This window comes from Agelaius tricolor, unplaced genomic scaffold, assembly GCF_023055355.1.
Source record: "Agelaius tricolor isolate 1412-34295 unplaced genomic scaffold, bAgeTri1.0.p SCAF_1, whole genome shotgun sequence".
Taxonomy (NCBI): Eukaryota; Metazoa; Chordata; class Aves; order Passeriformes; family Icteridae; genus Agelaius; species Agelaius tricolor.
The window spans coordinates 104,625,490-104,641,897 of NW_027269261.1; the positions used below are offsets into that span (position 1 = coordinate 104,625,490).

The 16,408-nt window shown below is 40.4% G+C and overlaps 1 protein-coding gene and 1 pseudogene across 1 annotated transcript in view; one reads left to right on the forward strand and one right to left on the reverse strand.

The window, feature by feature from the left end:
• Positions 1-9,172: 9,172 nt before the first annotated feature.
• Positions 9,173-11,797, reverse strand: LOC139587413 (kinesin-like protein KIF11; annotated as a pseudogene).
• Positions 11,798-12,673: 876 nt separating this feature from the next.
• Positions 12,674-16,408, forward strand: part of KLHL32 (kelch like family member 32) — a 124,885-nt gene continuing 121,150 nt past the window's right edge. The window contains exon 1 of the mRNA XM_071446159.1: positions 12,674-12,968. The gene's annotated coding sequence lies outside the window, so the exon portion shown is untranslated. The remainder of the gene's footprint in view (positions 12,969-16,408) is intronic.

Genomic DNA, 16,408 nt, shown 5'->3' on the forward strand with positions numbered 1-16,408 from the left:
TTTGACTTGGAAATGCACAGTAGGAGCCAGTATATTTGAGATGAGGCAGCCTGGTACTGGAATTAATTAATTTCATCAGTTACACATGCCTTTTTACTTCATTTTACTCACAGGGTTCAGTACCCCCTGTTCCCTTCTCAGCTGCAATAGTAGTTGAGACAGCTGACATCCCTGTTATTTCTTGTAACCCTGGCTTCAGTTCATCCCTCTTGCCAGCATGAGGGTGTAGGAACACCTCCAGAGCAAACAGCATCACACAGATGGTCTGATTTAATAATTTTTCCAAGCTGTATCAATCACACAGGAGGAACAAAAAAAAAAAAAAAAAAAAAAAAAAAAAAAAAAAAAAAAAAAGAAAAAAGCCTGTGACAGGAGGAGCAGGAGGAGTATGAATACTGTGAACTGCTATTGCTGCCTGGTTGGTTGGTTTGTTTGTTGGTGAGTTTGCACTTTGCTCCCAGATTGTTTCCCTGCAGCAGTGACAGAAACAACTCTACCATTTCCAGTGAGGAGGAGGAGGTGAATCAGGAAGAGACTGGATGGATGGAGTGGTGGCTGCCTCATCTTGGGCTGGCTTTGCTGGTGCTCCAACAGCACCCAAGACAAACAACATCCTTGTACTGAGTCGAGGCTGTAACAGTAGCCATGATTTTACTGCACTGCCCCTGCAGTAGCTCTCTGATAGTCCAGAGGAGAGTTGGTGAATGGATTCAGAATATTAGCTATCTGCTGGAGTTTCTTTTATGAAATATAACACATAAAAAATAGCAAATGTATAACCTAATTGTGCTGGCAAGATTCTCTTCTACAATAATGTAATATTTTTCCATCCCCAAAGGATATTTCTAGTCTCTCTATATGGTTTTAATTTATGATTATACATACATATTTATACAGGGGTGATGCATTTTTGTATATATAACTTTATAATTTAGTTGTATTGTCTGTGACTTGATGTATCAAGTTGATTTTCCATGCTTTTATGGAACCAGTTGCAGAACCAGTTTTATTTATTCATTTTACACTTTAATTGCATCCATCTGCAATTTACAAATTGGGTATTGGCAGGTGTGAATTACATGAAAAAGTCAAGTTTTTTATTTACCTGTGGGAAGCCAAATTTTCTGTAGAACAGGAAAGCCAAAATGACCTCCGTGAACACTACTAAAACCATTTTATATATATCTCAGTCCTAAAGAAGGCTTATATATAGATCTTAAGAAGCTGGAGAAGTTACAGTGTGGTTTAATAGCTCAGTGGCTTAATCAGTGTTATGCTGGGTAAGTAGCATTTGAGTCCATGTCCTATACCTGTGTTTTTTTAGATGCAGTAGCTAAAAATCTGCCTGACACATGCAAAGGATTCTTTGCAGATATTCAAGGAATACCATACTGAGATTGCATATCTTTCTTGGCAGCTTCCACAAGCCATTTCAAGTCCTCTAATTTCTAAAAAGCAAATATATCTTCACTAATTCTGGAAGAGGATTCTATCAGGGGAAGATACCAGACTGCAGAGCAAAGAAAATGTGACCATAGGATTACAACCTACAACCTTTAATTAAAGGCCTTGGAGCAAAGATGAACGTGCAAAATTGCATTACCAGAAGACTGGAGAAATACATTAAATTCATTTAACATTTAGTCCAAGAAACAAATGAATATTCTGAGATGTGCAGTCTCCAGTAGAGTTACAATATTAAAGTCTGGCTGATTTAAGCACAATTTTTCCTTAAATTTCTGGTTGAGATAACTTTATTCTAAACTCTAAGTTTAGGAACTGATTGTAAAACATATAAAACAGATAAATTCCTATTGACTTCAATAACATTTATACAGAACAGGATAAATAAGAATTAAAATATTGGGAAAGAATCCAAAGCTCTAGACAAAAATGTTCATTTGAAATGAATCAAAAACTCTTAGAATTTGGAGTGTAATTCAGTGTGTGTCAGAAAAGAAATCTACAAGGGAAGATTTTTCATAATTATGTTCTGTCTACTACATGGGTTTTGTTTCTTTTACATCTTACTGTGAAATACCCTGTGGAAGCCCTTATTAGAGACACAGTTTTAGATAACATGTATTCAATATTGATGATTGGGGAAAATAGATTTATTATCTATTTTTATTATCTACTTTATTTACCATAAAATATTACATTTTAGTTGATTTAGGATTATAGCAGTATGGATTATTGTAGCAGTGTTGTAACAGGAATAATGTCCACTACAAAGGATTTGGTCTACACCTAATGCAGCAGTACCCATAAATGTATGTCACAGAGAAGGATATAGTTAAGACAAATAATGCAGCATTGTTTTAGTTAATTTTGCATTATTCCCTAATACTCTATGTACAATAATACAGAAAATTAATTACATTCTTTCTGGAGCTCTTCTGAGTATTTTCATTTGTGTGTATCCCCATTTACCTGAGTGATTACATATCCAAATTGTGCTGGTAGAAAATGCATTAAAGGACAAGAAAAGGTTTCAATGATACCAACACATGACTACCAGTATTAGAGTTCAAGTGGAAATAATTACTGAAGTTAGAGAGCCCTTTTGTGTGCCTCTTCTTCCCACAGCATCAATAATCTAGGGGCAGCATGTGGGACACAGATGTATTTTAAACAGTTACATTTACTAATTATATAGAGAGATACAGTGTTGAAGTATGCAAGTGTCAGGTTGCTCTGGGGGCTACTAAAATAGACCATTAAAGAGGTCCCCAAATATTGAAAGTATTACCTCTATATACTAAAAGTTCATTTTTAGATTGTATAATAAGGACAGGATTAAGCTTCAAAGCTCCAGCATTTTAATGTAGACTTACTGAGACTCCTTGAAGGCAGAGTTCTTTCTTTATGTAAGATGTCTTTGTGATCATGATGAAGCTACCACACTTTCCTGTATACATAATAAAATACAAAACCAGTGTTCTCAAGCATTAATTTGGGAACTCTGTAGGTACTATTGTACTTTTTTGGGCTAGAAAATGCTGAAAATGGTCACGTTCTCTTCAGTTAATAACAGTTTGTCAGAATGTCTCATGTTTTTCAAATATAAATTAAGGAATTCTCTACAGAATATATGATGAGTGATAACGTGACAAATTTCACATGCACAAAATTGGTAGAAGTTGGGTGCTCAGAGAGATTTTTGTAACTTTCTGTGGGATTAGGTGTCAGCATATAAGAGCTGCTGGAAGATGAGGTTCCTTGCTATACCTACAAGTAGCAGGTCTCAGCCTGTGGATGACAGAGACTTTAAATAATTCAGTACACTGGGTTACTCCAGAAGAAATGTCTGTTGATGGCCTGTCTGAATTATGGCAGCAAAGCTTTTTTTGTCAGAAGTACTGCCAGACTCTCATCAATGGATTGTGACATGGGCCAGTTCCACCCTGGTGCCAAATCTCCTGTCAGACTGTAGAAATGATCCCTGCAGGGCATTTCTCTTTGCAGCACGAGGAAATTCACCTCTCACCCCAAGAACAATTGAGATTTTTAGATTTCTGCAAGCTGCTCCTGTAGTCTTTCAGTTTTTGTTCAGACATCAGAGGAAACATGCTAAGTTCTTTGTTCTTGTTTAATACTTTAATCTGCTTGGAAAATGTGGGTCATCTTGTAGTGGTTAATTGCTACAACAATGAGATGATTTCAATTTTTTATGACACCCCTGTGGATGGACTACACTCTGTTTTTTGGATATGGGGTCAAGAAGCAGAACTAGAGACTCTTCACATGGGAGACAGAACAGCATTGATTTCAGAATCTGTTCTCTCTCTCTTCAAGTGCTGAAATGCATATACCAGTGATCTCCACAAGCTGTTGCAGCTCTCAGTAACAAAGCAAGATATATTCTTCTCTTTTTAATGGATGGATTATTTCAACCACTGCCTTTTGTCCTTTCTAGTGGTTCACGTGTATTTCAGGCTCTTCCACAATATCCTAAGACAGTAGTCTTTGGATATTGTGGAGTGGAAAATGGAGTGGAAAGTAACACTGCAATATTTTTAAAAGAACAGTTACATTTTTTGCTAAAACTAAATATTTTTTTCAGATGTTTTGTCTTTCTGAGGCATAAATAAGGTGTGGGGTGTTTTTTTTTTTTTTTGTAGTGCAGTGTATAAATTGAAAATAGAGAGTAAGAGGCTAAAGTATAGTCAGCAAATGTATAAGAGCTAATATGAAAAATTATAAAAAATTAATAAAATGTGTTCCTGTTTCCTAATAATAGGGGAAACCTGAAAGGTTTAAATTTTCATACTTTTCACAATTTAGCATTTTATTAATGCATTTAGTGTGTTTGCCAGAGGTGACCATCCATATGTTATCTTAACTGCCCCTGTAGACTGCGGCTTAAATGGAAACAATATTTGGTTTAATGATAAATTTTTTTCTGGTGTTTCTGATTTTGTAGGTTTTTCCCACTGAGCAAAACAGAAGATGGCTTCAATGACTCTTCTGAAGGCATCTTGCTCATTTGAATTCTGCTCCTTCCAGACTATTTACATAAACCCCTTTTTTGTCTGGGCACAGCAGGAAACAGGAGACAGTTTCCATGTTCAGTGCCAGGCCTACCAGGCAACATTCACAGACACACAATTGGATGCTATTGTTGCTTTTGTGCACAGGAGGGGCTGTTGTCATCTATAGCCCTTGCTGTCACAACCCTAATTTTTCATTTAATGACTCCATAACCTGTCTCCCTCCATGCTGCTTTTTGTATCTTCATCTCAGATCTACAGAGTTGTCCCCAGACAACACCCAACCATCCTGATTTCAGACCAGATTATTCAACTTCCACTCCATGCCTCTCATTCTGGTGAATGATATGGGCAGTGACTTCAGTTGTTTTGGATAAAATAAATTTTAAAAACCCCAACAAAATGATATTTGACTGTAGCTGGAAGTAAGCTATCATTCCTAGTAACCTTAAATAGGATTTAGACTTTTCATAAATCAGAGGTGCATTTTGTGAAAGTTAGTTGCAATCTGCCTTTTAGTGTCTCCTGCACCATTATGACTTTCTGTCTATTTGAGAAGACAAGTGCCTGCTTCCCAGAGTGGAATCCATCATCCTGAAATTACTTTTGAGCATCTTTTTTGTGTGTTTACCAGAAGCAATTTAAGTCTGCAGTCTAACAGTGCATTGTCTCTAAAGGAGAATCTTCACCCCTCAGCCCCCTTGGTAAGAAGGGCTCCTCTGCCTTCATGGTAAGCCAGCTCAACCTACTGACTGTGCAGAAAACCTCTCACTTTCTTTCATTCTATTTTTTTTTTTCAGATACCTCTTGTTTAAGAAGGTAAGAAGCATAGCACATATGTCTTCCTCAAGATTTCTTTCAGGAAACTATTCCTGATTTCTACTGTTCCTTAATTAAGGAGTTAAGGATTGGAATGTCAGCCTTTGAGGGTTCAGTTACACTGTGTTAGGTGAATCTTTGGTCTGAATATGTATAGTCACTATTCTGCCACCAGTATGACTAAGAAAGCTCTTCCTCCACTGACTTAACAGCACCAGTCATGCACATGAAAATAACAGGCTTTCAGAACTAAGGTGTTCATATTACCCAAGTACCACTGTGAGTGGACTCATCTATTCTGTGAATGTGCTGACTAGAATATCTTCTGCTTCCAGTGCACAAATCCTGACAGAGCTGCAGGGGTCTTAGTCCAGACACTGAGGAGCTCAGTAAGCTGTGACCTCGTATTGCTGGTATCTACAGAATTTCATTACTTTGGATATCTACCTAGCCTTCCTGCCACTGTCTATGAATTCATGCTCTGACAACATAAAGCCATACAGAACTTTCAATAATGCCCTAAAAGCCACAGAGAACTGTTAGAACACATACTGAGAAGGATAAAAGGCTGGTAGCATTTGCTGAAACAACCCAGAAGGTAATAAACTTCAAACTGTAAGTGCTGGGAGTAACAGCCTAAGATTTCTGCAGGTGCTTTTGCATGGGGAAATAATGGATCAGATCCTTGATCAGATAGGGAATCAACTATTCTTGGGATGGTGCCTGGAAAGTGAACAGTCCCAGGCAGAGGAAGATTACACATGCTCACTGTCCCATGTTGTGTTTCTAATGTGTACCTACTGGCTCTTCTTATTCTTTTCATCCTCAGAGGTTTGAAACTGTGAGAGTTTTATGATTAAACAGTTAACTTTTTTAACTTCATGAGGAAGGAGTTGCTGCTGTGCATAGTTAGCATAGTGAGGTCAGCTCTGCCAGCTGTAGTTGTGGAAGGGATGATAGAAAATCCTTTGGTTCTGCAGACAGACTAAGCTCAATAAATTACTTTTATGAGCTCTCACTCTCCCTGCAGATTTCTAACACCTGCATCCTCCCTCTTATGAGGAGGAGGACTGGTTGTCTAATTGTCCTAAAATTAAAAGTGAAGTAAACATTCAGTCATTCTTTTAGATCTTCGGTATCCCCATGCTACTTTCCATTACAGAAAGGACCTGAATATAAAAAAAGGCTGAAGGAAGAGTAATCTAAAGGCACTGTTATACAAACAGAAGTCAAACATTAAAAAAAGAAAGGAAAAACTCACTGGTTTTGAAAAGAAAGACATGCAGAGTGCTCTAGACAAAGGCCTACGCTTTTGTTAGCAGAGTGGCAGTGCCAAGGCTTGCAACAGACTCCATAAAGTGCTACATATACAAGCTCATCACAGTGTAAAAAGCACTGCAGGAGTGCATGGTCCTTCTCCCTCTTCCTGACCCCAGGTTCTACCCATACTCTTCCTTTTGCAGCCATGTCATGATCCCTTTCATCTGATCATAGAGGTATTCACACATCAGAGCCTCCAGCCTGATGTTCTTGCAGCAGGCAAATGCTGAATGGAGCAGCTACATTTTCAGAGTACTGGCAGTAAAAATGTTTCCTTGATGTTAGAAACATACCTCCTACTTCACAGAAATAAAATCTGTGGAGTATCACATCCAATGTGCCAGACTATTTTGATTTCAACAGTTTAGAAGTTGAGAATGATTTTGTTTAAAGCAGCCTCAGGCTGAGCCATGCTCAACTGTTCTTTGGGCGTAGGGGGATCTGGGAAAGGAGATGGAGGAATAATTGTTAACATTCAGTGGCCAGCAATTTACCTACCAAAAGTATTACACAAGTTGCTTAGAGAACTGGTTTTTTTTAGTTTCTTGTCTAACCTCCACTTTTTCCCTTTCTGTAAATGTTAAGGGCTGCATCCAGGGCTGTATTCAGGAAAATATATGTAGCAGAGGAAGCATTGCAAGGTTCAAGCAGGACCTTTCACACCCTGCTACCTGTCAGGAAGTTTCTTTCCTCCTGTAGGGGATGTCACCTCATGTGACTACATCTGTTCCAAATGAAAGAACCGGGTCAAAGCAGTAACCTAGACAACTTCAATGTTACAGCTAACACTACTATTTATATAGCTTCTACTGATAGGGGAATAGTTACTCCCTTACCTCTTTTAATTTTCTTTTGCCCTTACCTGTTTTTAATTTTCTTTTACTGGGCTTCTTTTATGCCGATGCTCTTGTGTAGTTTGTGTTTGTTAGCTCCATCAACAAGCAGAAAACCCGAGGCACTTAAGGGTTTTCTCCTGGCTCCAGTTGCAATGAGGATAGAGGGTGGGATTGCAGATACTATGTTTCCTTCCTTTTTAAAGGACTTTTATTCCGTTTGATTTTTTTAGAAACATTTATTTGTGGTACTGACATTTGATGTTTGTGGTAATGACATGTAACCTAGAAAACGCTCAGCTGAGAGAACTGCACAGAACATGATGTAGTGTTTGATGTTTTTGTGTTTTTAATCAAAATAGTGGTGCTGGGTATACTTTCAGATGTAACCATGAAATGCCTGTGTTTATCTGGCTAATTTTCAGAACGTTGAGATAACATGCACCACCTGTACAGCAGGTTTCCATTCAGCTTTGCAACTCAGGAAGAGCACTGTAAGAGGAAATGATGGGTTAAGTACAGATAAGTTGGAAAAAACCTCTGAAGAGAAGGTTTACACAAACATTGATTGCATACGATCGATCAGAGATTGCTGTAACTTTTGGCTATGTGGGGAACTCATCATAAATCACCATAAGATGAGAATCTTGTGAACCCATACTGGAATCTGAACTGCAGAAGTTTTCAGTACAGATAGCTGAGTGATACATGATGCTGACACAGTGACTGTTAATCATTTTAGATGTTATCCAAAAACTAGACGGAAAAAATACTTCCTAGGGTGACTGGAATCCCAAGGCACTGTAGTGTTCATAGAGGTTCCAGCAACATAAATTTTATATTTACTTTTCTTCATAATGTCTGAAGGGGTAACACAAAATTCTGTATTTTTGTTTGAAAGCAGTCTCAGTTTTAAGTTCAAGCCAGCTGTACCCTGAGGCTGAAACATGGCCATGTTTTGGCAGCAGGCAAGACTGCCATATGTTGCAGTGATAAAAAAATTACACTGATGCCAATCTCTGAAGTCAGTCTTCTAAAAAATATATAAGAGAGCATATTTGTGGCAATATAAGCTTTTAGAGAGAGAGAGTAAAAGAGCTTTACAAGCCTTTATTTAATGATAATTTTTCTGTCTCTTTAACAGTAAATGCTGCAAGTCATAATTCACTGTTGTTCTTGAGAGAAGTTGTATATAATACATAAATCCATTGCATCTCCCCATGACATAGCATTGCTTGCTGTCTAGCTCCCAGCTTTCAATTGCCACAGGACAATTCCATTCATTGAATAAGTTCTTACTTATTGACTGGCTTTTAGTGAGCACAAACTGGAAATCTATAAGAAGACCTTGTTTTTAGGAGTCATTCAGGCAGGCCTCTAAATGAGAGCAGGGATGTGGACCCTGGACCTAGCTGGCAGCACCATGACATACTCTCTCCTTTTTTAAGGTCAGTATAGGCCATTGGTTTGTAGCTCTCATGGGTGAATTCCAATGCTTTTAAAATTGGCAATTAGTTTGTTTTAGTTCCAGCAGTATGTCAAGGATTTTTGAACACAACTATTTGTATTCTTGGTAGGCATATAATAAAATGTATTGTAGGATATATTCTCACAGTGCAGTAGTTCCAAACTGCATCTACTGAAATCTTAATGCAGAACATAATATCCAATAAAAAACACAGATCTCAATCATAAACCTTCTGTTCTCTACTGCAAACACTGAAGCTGCTGTCTCTTGTTGCTGAAGGACTGTTACTGATCCATAAAGCTGACTATCTGAGCAGTTTTAAATTCCCTCCATTTACCAGTATCCTGAGATGCATTTTTTAGATTGCTAAGAAGTTGCTGAGAACAGAATATGGATTCCAGCAGCATCTTCTTTCATGTCCATGAAACATATGGCCATAAACTACCATTTATGTCCTTGAGCTTTTGAAAGAAATTATCCAGAGATGCAATAAATTTGTTTTGAAGCAGAAGTTTTACTGTTGGCTAAGTCAGTGGTTTCCAGATAAACATTTTCTTGCCCAGCAGTGATGGTAGTCATCAAACCTGCATTTTTTGGCAGTATACAAGCTAGAGTTCTTCTGCACCTCCTGTGCCAACAGGTTCAGCTGGCTTTGAAGTGAGGACACTATTTCATTTGCATTCTTTGTATATACACACTTTTCCATTTCCACTTCTCCTAAATTCCCATAGTACTTTGCATCTGAGAAAAAAAACCACAGGCTGTTTCTGTATTTTTTTTTCAGAGTGAGACAAAGATCTCCTAAGAAGATATTAATTGTTTTTATGGTCCTCGATCTCATCAAGCAGAAAATTTCCTTATGTTATTCTGAAACAAACAGTTTAGTTCCAGGACAATTTCTACCATTGCTGTCAAGATATTTAATGCTCCTCCTGATCCAGATATTTGCTTCTCAGTCAACTTGACTGAATGGCACAGCTTTACAAGCAAATAGCACAGTCCTATTTTGTTACACATTTTCAGACACTTGAGAAAGTTCAGTGGTCTGCAATTTTTAACAGAGGTAAAAGACCCTGATACAACTAGTGCAAATACATTATCTGCTGAACAACTGATAGATAGGAGGACACCTATAAATTATGCGTAAGATGTCAACATCTGTTGCTGCTTCAGATAGTTCTCACTAACTGAGTCTTGTACTTTATTGTCCAGAACTTGAATTTCTCCTGCAAATCCATTTGGATGATAGCACTGTGATGATCAACAGCTCTCTTATGATACAGTTTTGTAAGCAAAACATTTTTTATCCTAACAGTACTGACCAAATGGCTAGCTGTGTTGTGAAGTTTTTTTGTATTCAGAACTGAAACCATATATTCTTTCGGAGCTAGAGAAATCTTGGTTTCTTGCAGATCTGTCTGTGCTTAATTTCAGTTATTTCTCCTTGAGTTGCAGATCTGTTTTCATTGTTTCATTGCTTTTATTAATTGAGAATGGTTTAGTGATTGTTTTCACTACTTTTTCCCTGTTGCTCATTATCTCAATATCCTCTGTAACTTGTTCTTCCCAAACTTTCATCTTTCCTTTTAAGGGCCACACAAATGAAAATACAGATTCCATTTTACTCTTGTGCAGCAGAGGTCTCCTTTCAGGTGCTTAATCTCTTCAGTATCTTCCTCAATAAGAGCTCCTTTTGGCAGCTGCTGGTTAACTTAAGGTTTCATCACGTTCTTTGCTCTGTGAGCATACTCCACTGTACCCTTGGGATTTATAGATGTGGGAGAAACTCTGGCTATTACTGATGTCCTTTTTGTTCTCTTAGAGTCTTGAAAGGTCCTCCTAGGATGTCTTCTGTGTCTTCTTCCACAAGAGCAGCAATAAGTCTTTCATGGTTTAGGATAAATAACTTGGTATTTCCAGCTTCATAAACTCTTTTATCAACTGCCCCAAACTGAAGTGTTTTTACCTCATGCAAGTTTATATTCCCAGTTCTAACAAGCTCTTGTTCATCTGCTCAAGTTACTTTCACACAAATGGTAAAGGAAAAACAGGGTCATCATTCATGTAAGTAGCTGCAATAGTTGTTTTTGCACCTTTTTCCAAGATCTGGTAGGCTTAATTTTTGTTGTGTTCAGGTATTTCTTTGGAGCCTTTCACATTTACACGCATCTTGTGTATGGGATCATCGAACATCTGCAGTCTTTCTCTAGAGCTGGGAATAGAAGTAAGATAAAAAAGCTCTTCGTTATATATTTCCAGAATAGAGAATTTTACAAAAAAAAAAAAAAAAAAAAAAAAAAAAAAAAATCATTGTCAATCTCTGTGACTTTTTCTAATACTTAACATGTTGTATTGCCAGACTCCTTTCAGTGGTGTCCAGCAACAGGACAAGGAGCAGTGAACACAAGAAGTTCCACCTCAACAAGAGGAAGAACTTTACATTGAAGGTGGCAGAGCCCTGTAGGAGTCTGCCTAGGGAGGTATCCCTATCTGGAGACATTTGAAACCCACTTGGATGCAATCAAGGAAAGGTACTTTAGCCATAACAGTTTTGTGTTGCACATGAATTAACTGGTTCTAATGAAGCACTGGCCTTGCCTTTATGCCTCTGTTTTGTAACTAAAATGGGCCTCTCCCCGGTATTGCACTGCACAAGCACCAAGCTGCTTGACCCTGGACCTGGGGAAGCTTTGCATAACTACCCAAACCACTCCATAGACTGCATCTGGTGCACTTTCTGAACTAACTTTCCAGATGTTACTGTCTGCTCTGCAGATGAGGAATTGGGGCATTTCTAGTTACCTTTCACAAACACCTTACAACAGAACGATCTCTTCTGTCAGTAGGATTAACTGACGGCCCATATGCTGTAAAAGGGTCTTAAGGAATTGTCATCTGTAAAAGACGTGAACTCCTCTGATGTGACATGTATGTAAAATATAATGCAGAGGTATGTTGGAGATGGAGGCAGAGATTTTTGGGATCTACTGGTTTTGTATTAACTTCACAGATCAGAAAACAGAAACTAAACTCCTAAGAATATCCAGTAGCAAGACGAAAACTGCTCAAAAGTAGAGGTACTCTGTGCAATTCTCAAAATTGTATTTTCTTCTATATATTAAAGCACGTTCCAGCTTTGCTGATTATGAGTGGATCGCTAATGATCAGATTTATGTTTTAATTTTCCTGAATGTTCTTCATAACCATGGGATCAGTTAGAGGGTGCAGGAAGAAAAGTTCTCACCACCTGTCAGTTTCATGAGGTGAAGCTGAAAGAACAGCATTGTTACTGAGCCTCACTGCAGAGCTGGATCCTGTGTCCCTGCAAAGATGGCATTTGGAAAAATACACAGTGGCACAGCACTTGTATCTCAGACAGATGTTCCTCATCACTTTCACATTAAGATTTTTAAAAATTCACATTAAACCCCATAACAGGATGATAAAGCAGTGATGCCTTAATATCCTAGGATGTAGTGCTCTGATCCTGACGCTGCAGAGACCTCATCCTTTCCAGCCGTATCTCTTGTCCTAAAATCCTTCTTCCCGAATGCCCCCCTGCCAGCCCTCCTGACCCCGTCGTCATCCCGCCTCGCAGGTGCTCTTCCTACAAACTTAGCGCTACTTAAAGGGCTCACTCAACCAGGCCTTTTCCCCTCCAGCGCTCCCGCAGGGCCGTGGCCCCGGCGGGTGAGCAGCGCTGGCGGCCTTTGCCTCACGGGGGCACGGCGGGCTGCGCTGGCGGCCCTCCACGGCCCCGGGAGCGGCGACACACCGCCCCTGCCTCCTCCTCCTCCTCCTCCGGCAGGTGCGGCCCTCCCGGGCCGCCGCTGCGCACTGGGCGGGGCGGGGAAGCTCCTCCTGCTTGGGCACCGGAGCGGCACAGCCGGGACGGCGGCTCTGCGGCGCGGGAGCTGCTGGCCCGCAGCTCGTCCCCCCGCTGCCGTCGGAGCGGAGCGGGGCGGAGAGGAGCGGAGAGGAGAGGAGAGGCGGCGCCGCCGCCACCGCCGTGCGCGGCCCCGGCACCTGCCCGAGGTGAGCGAGCGGCCGGGCCCGCGGCGGCGCCCGCGTTACCTAACCGGGACCGGGGCGGGGGGCGGCCGCCGGTCGTGCCCTGCGGCCCCGGGCGCTCAGCCCCGCTGCGCTGGGGAAGGGGGCTCCGCTGGGGAGCAGGGGGTGGCGAGGGCGAGTGTCCCCGTTGCCAGGGAGACGGGTCAAGCGGCGGCTCCGGCCGCCGGGGCGCCCCCGGGCAGCGAGCGGCGCTCCCGCCGGCCCTCGGCTCCGCGTAGGAGGCGGCGGGGAGCGGCCGTGGGGGGAGGATGAGCCCGAGCCCGAGGTGGCTCCGGGACGCCGTGAGTGCCGCTCCCGCGGGGTTGTGCGGGGACGTGCCGCAGGTGCCGGGCTGGCGGCGGCTCGGTGAAACATGGATGGCTCTGCCGCCGCGACACGGGCGCTGTGAGGCAGCTCGGTGCGAGCTGCGCTCTCGTGTGCCGGCACTCGAAGCTACTCGTTTGACTGACAAAAATCAACCTCTTGCTCCTCTCCGGCGTTTAAATATGCGGGAGCTCGCAGCTGCAAATGATCCAGGCACCCTGATTGCTGGAACATTGGATCTGCAGCCCTCGCGATTGAAAAGGTGCTGCTCAGGTGGTTGCAGCTGATGGTGGGGAAAGATTCGGTTCCCGGCAGGAAATTTCCCGTTCGTTCGATCTGGAGCAATTCTGCCGATGCCGCAGGTTGCAGATTGCTCAGCTCGCTGCTGCCGCTCTCCCCGGACACCGGTGCGGGGTGGATTCCGCCCGCGGAGCGAGCGGGGTCGGGGTGACGGCTGATCCGTGGCTGTCACACCGAAACACGGGGCGGCAGCGTGCTTGGCACCAGACACCACAATAAAATGGGAAAGAAATGGAATTATGGTTTGAGTCTTACCGCGGGGAAATAAGCTACAGACGTTGATCATAGCAAATCGCGTGACTATAGTTTTTAAAGCTTGTCATGAATTTTTCCAGTTTTGTAGGGCTGGGAAAGTATCTTGCAAACGTTTCAGAAGAAAGTTGGGGTTAGTCTTGTTTGAGTAAATGTTCATGGCAGCATTTGTTCAGTCGTGAAAAGACCAGGAGCAGACCCAGAGGCCACAATCCTGTTAACTGTAGCACATAGGGTAAAGGATTACTGGAGCCCTGCCAATTCCTGTTGATTCTGGGATCTGCCTCCATAAAGCAGTTGGCAGGAGCAAGACCGCTGAGGCGTGTTCAATTCTTCAGAGTTTTTATCTGAAAACCGTATTTGTTGTTTAAATAGATCCTACAGAAATCCAGTGATGTGCTGAATAAGTAATACAGTTACCACAGATGCTTAAAAAGCCGCCCATATATATATAGCTACTCAGTCACATCTCCTTGTATTATCCAAGTTTACAGATGATTACTGAGAAATTTTTTCTTTACTTTGGAAGTGCTCCAGAAAAACTCCTTTAATCTTTTGCCTGTTTTTCAGACTGTGAATAATTTGACACTGTGACACATTTGACACAAAGCACTTTACAGTTATTATGTACAAAGTACTATGCTAGGTATGGGTATTCTCAGAAACTGTTAGAGAATAATAAGCTCTTGATTAGTAGGACACTAAAAATAATACAGTTGTACCAATTAGCATCTCCTAAGCACAAGATCCTAAATTTTTTTTAGGTGTCTACAATGTTTATAAAAATATTGTGTTATACTGTACATACAAGCAACAAAAGGCCCTGTTAATTCCTGTATAGGCATGCATGGACAAAATGTACATTTGGGCAGCTATTGAATTGGCAGATGGGGCAAAGATTGTACTCCTAATATGTCAAGAGGGAAAGAAGTTGCCTTGGGGTTTCTTTGAAAATGGTCCAGTTAGATTGGCAGGTATACCTTTCATTCAAATCTAAACGGGAGAAAATGCTGTTAGGGAAGGGAATTTTAATATGGAAATTGAAGTGTTCTTTATTTAACACTTTGTAGCTCAGCACGAACCACACACGAGATGAAATTAACCACTGTTTTTAGTGTCAGAATACAATGGAATATTTTAAAAGTAAAGATGACCATGCAGAAACTTAATTTATGGATGTGTTTTTATGAAAGCGAGCTTGGAAGTGGCTGTGCTTCAAACTGACTCTGAACAAATAGTGTAGAATCTTGCCTTGGACAAGAATTATGAGATTCCTCTGATCTTTTAGTGGAGTTGTAATCTTTCTTCAGTCTTGTCTTCTTTTTAAAACAGGACATGAGCAACTGTGTTTAAGATGGCAACTTCTGTTGAAAAGTCTGTGTATTGCTGATTGTGTAAGTGAATTTCACCCAGGATTTGAATTTGAACATACAAAGAAATTTGAGTAGCATCAAGGGAGGTGGTTTTGTTTTGGTATTTTTCCCCTTTCTTTTTATTAAGGGGAGCAGTAACTTTTGATTTTACAGTAAGGAGAAGTATGGTTACAAGATCAGTAGCAGATGGAAATTTACGCTGGCATGGGTCATTTCTTCAGTGGGCACTTAAAAAGTAAAGTAAGTGCAATTTGAACAGAGAAAATGCTGTGTTCATTTTAAAAAAAGACTTTTTTGTTGTCTATTTTTGATTCAGAATATATTTCTTTTGCCTGAAAAGTCAGAACTTGGTGTAACAGCTTCTGACACTGATGATCAGCTTCTACAAAGCAGCAAAAAGGAATGTATTTAATAAGAAATCCATGGCACTGCTGTGGTATTTTTGATTGATTCTGCTGACTGGAATATGATGTGCTTAATGGTCAAGAATGACGGCAATTTAATGCCACACTAGCATGGGGAAGTGATGATTATAAATTGAACTAGAAGTGGAAATTGGATTAAGTGAAAAATGAAATTAATTTAATCACTTGTGTGAGAACAGATGACAGTTATTGGGAAAAACTAGCAAAACAAAAATATCATGCAGTGTAATTATACTTACAGCAACCATGTATTTGTTGCATTTTAATTCTTTTATTGAAAAAAAGAATTATCCTTCATATGTCCCATCTATCTAAGACTTTCATATGATACTTGCCAGTGTTCTCTGCTCTTAGGACTTCAATTACTCTGACTACTCTGATTGCAGAAGTGGAGAGAGTCTTATGTTTGAATTTTTTCAAGGCTAAAAATTATAAGATTTTCCTAAGAAATTATTGAATTTTTATAAACCTAATTTTTAATTTTTTTACAGTTTATTCCCCACACAAAAAAAAAAAAAGCCCAAACCCACCCTCATATTACTAACTGGTAGAAGCAGTATATCCCCTCAAATTTGTTGAATTAGCTGATGCTTATACTTAGTAGTGAAAGTCAGGATCCTTGACATAGTGATTTCTAAACCCTCATTTCTTTGTGTTCAGACTGTGATGGCTTTTTGACTGCTTATGAAATAAAATGAGGTCTGCTGCTCTGGCATTCCATGTGCATACTATATTGCATGACTGTCTGCTT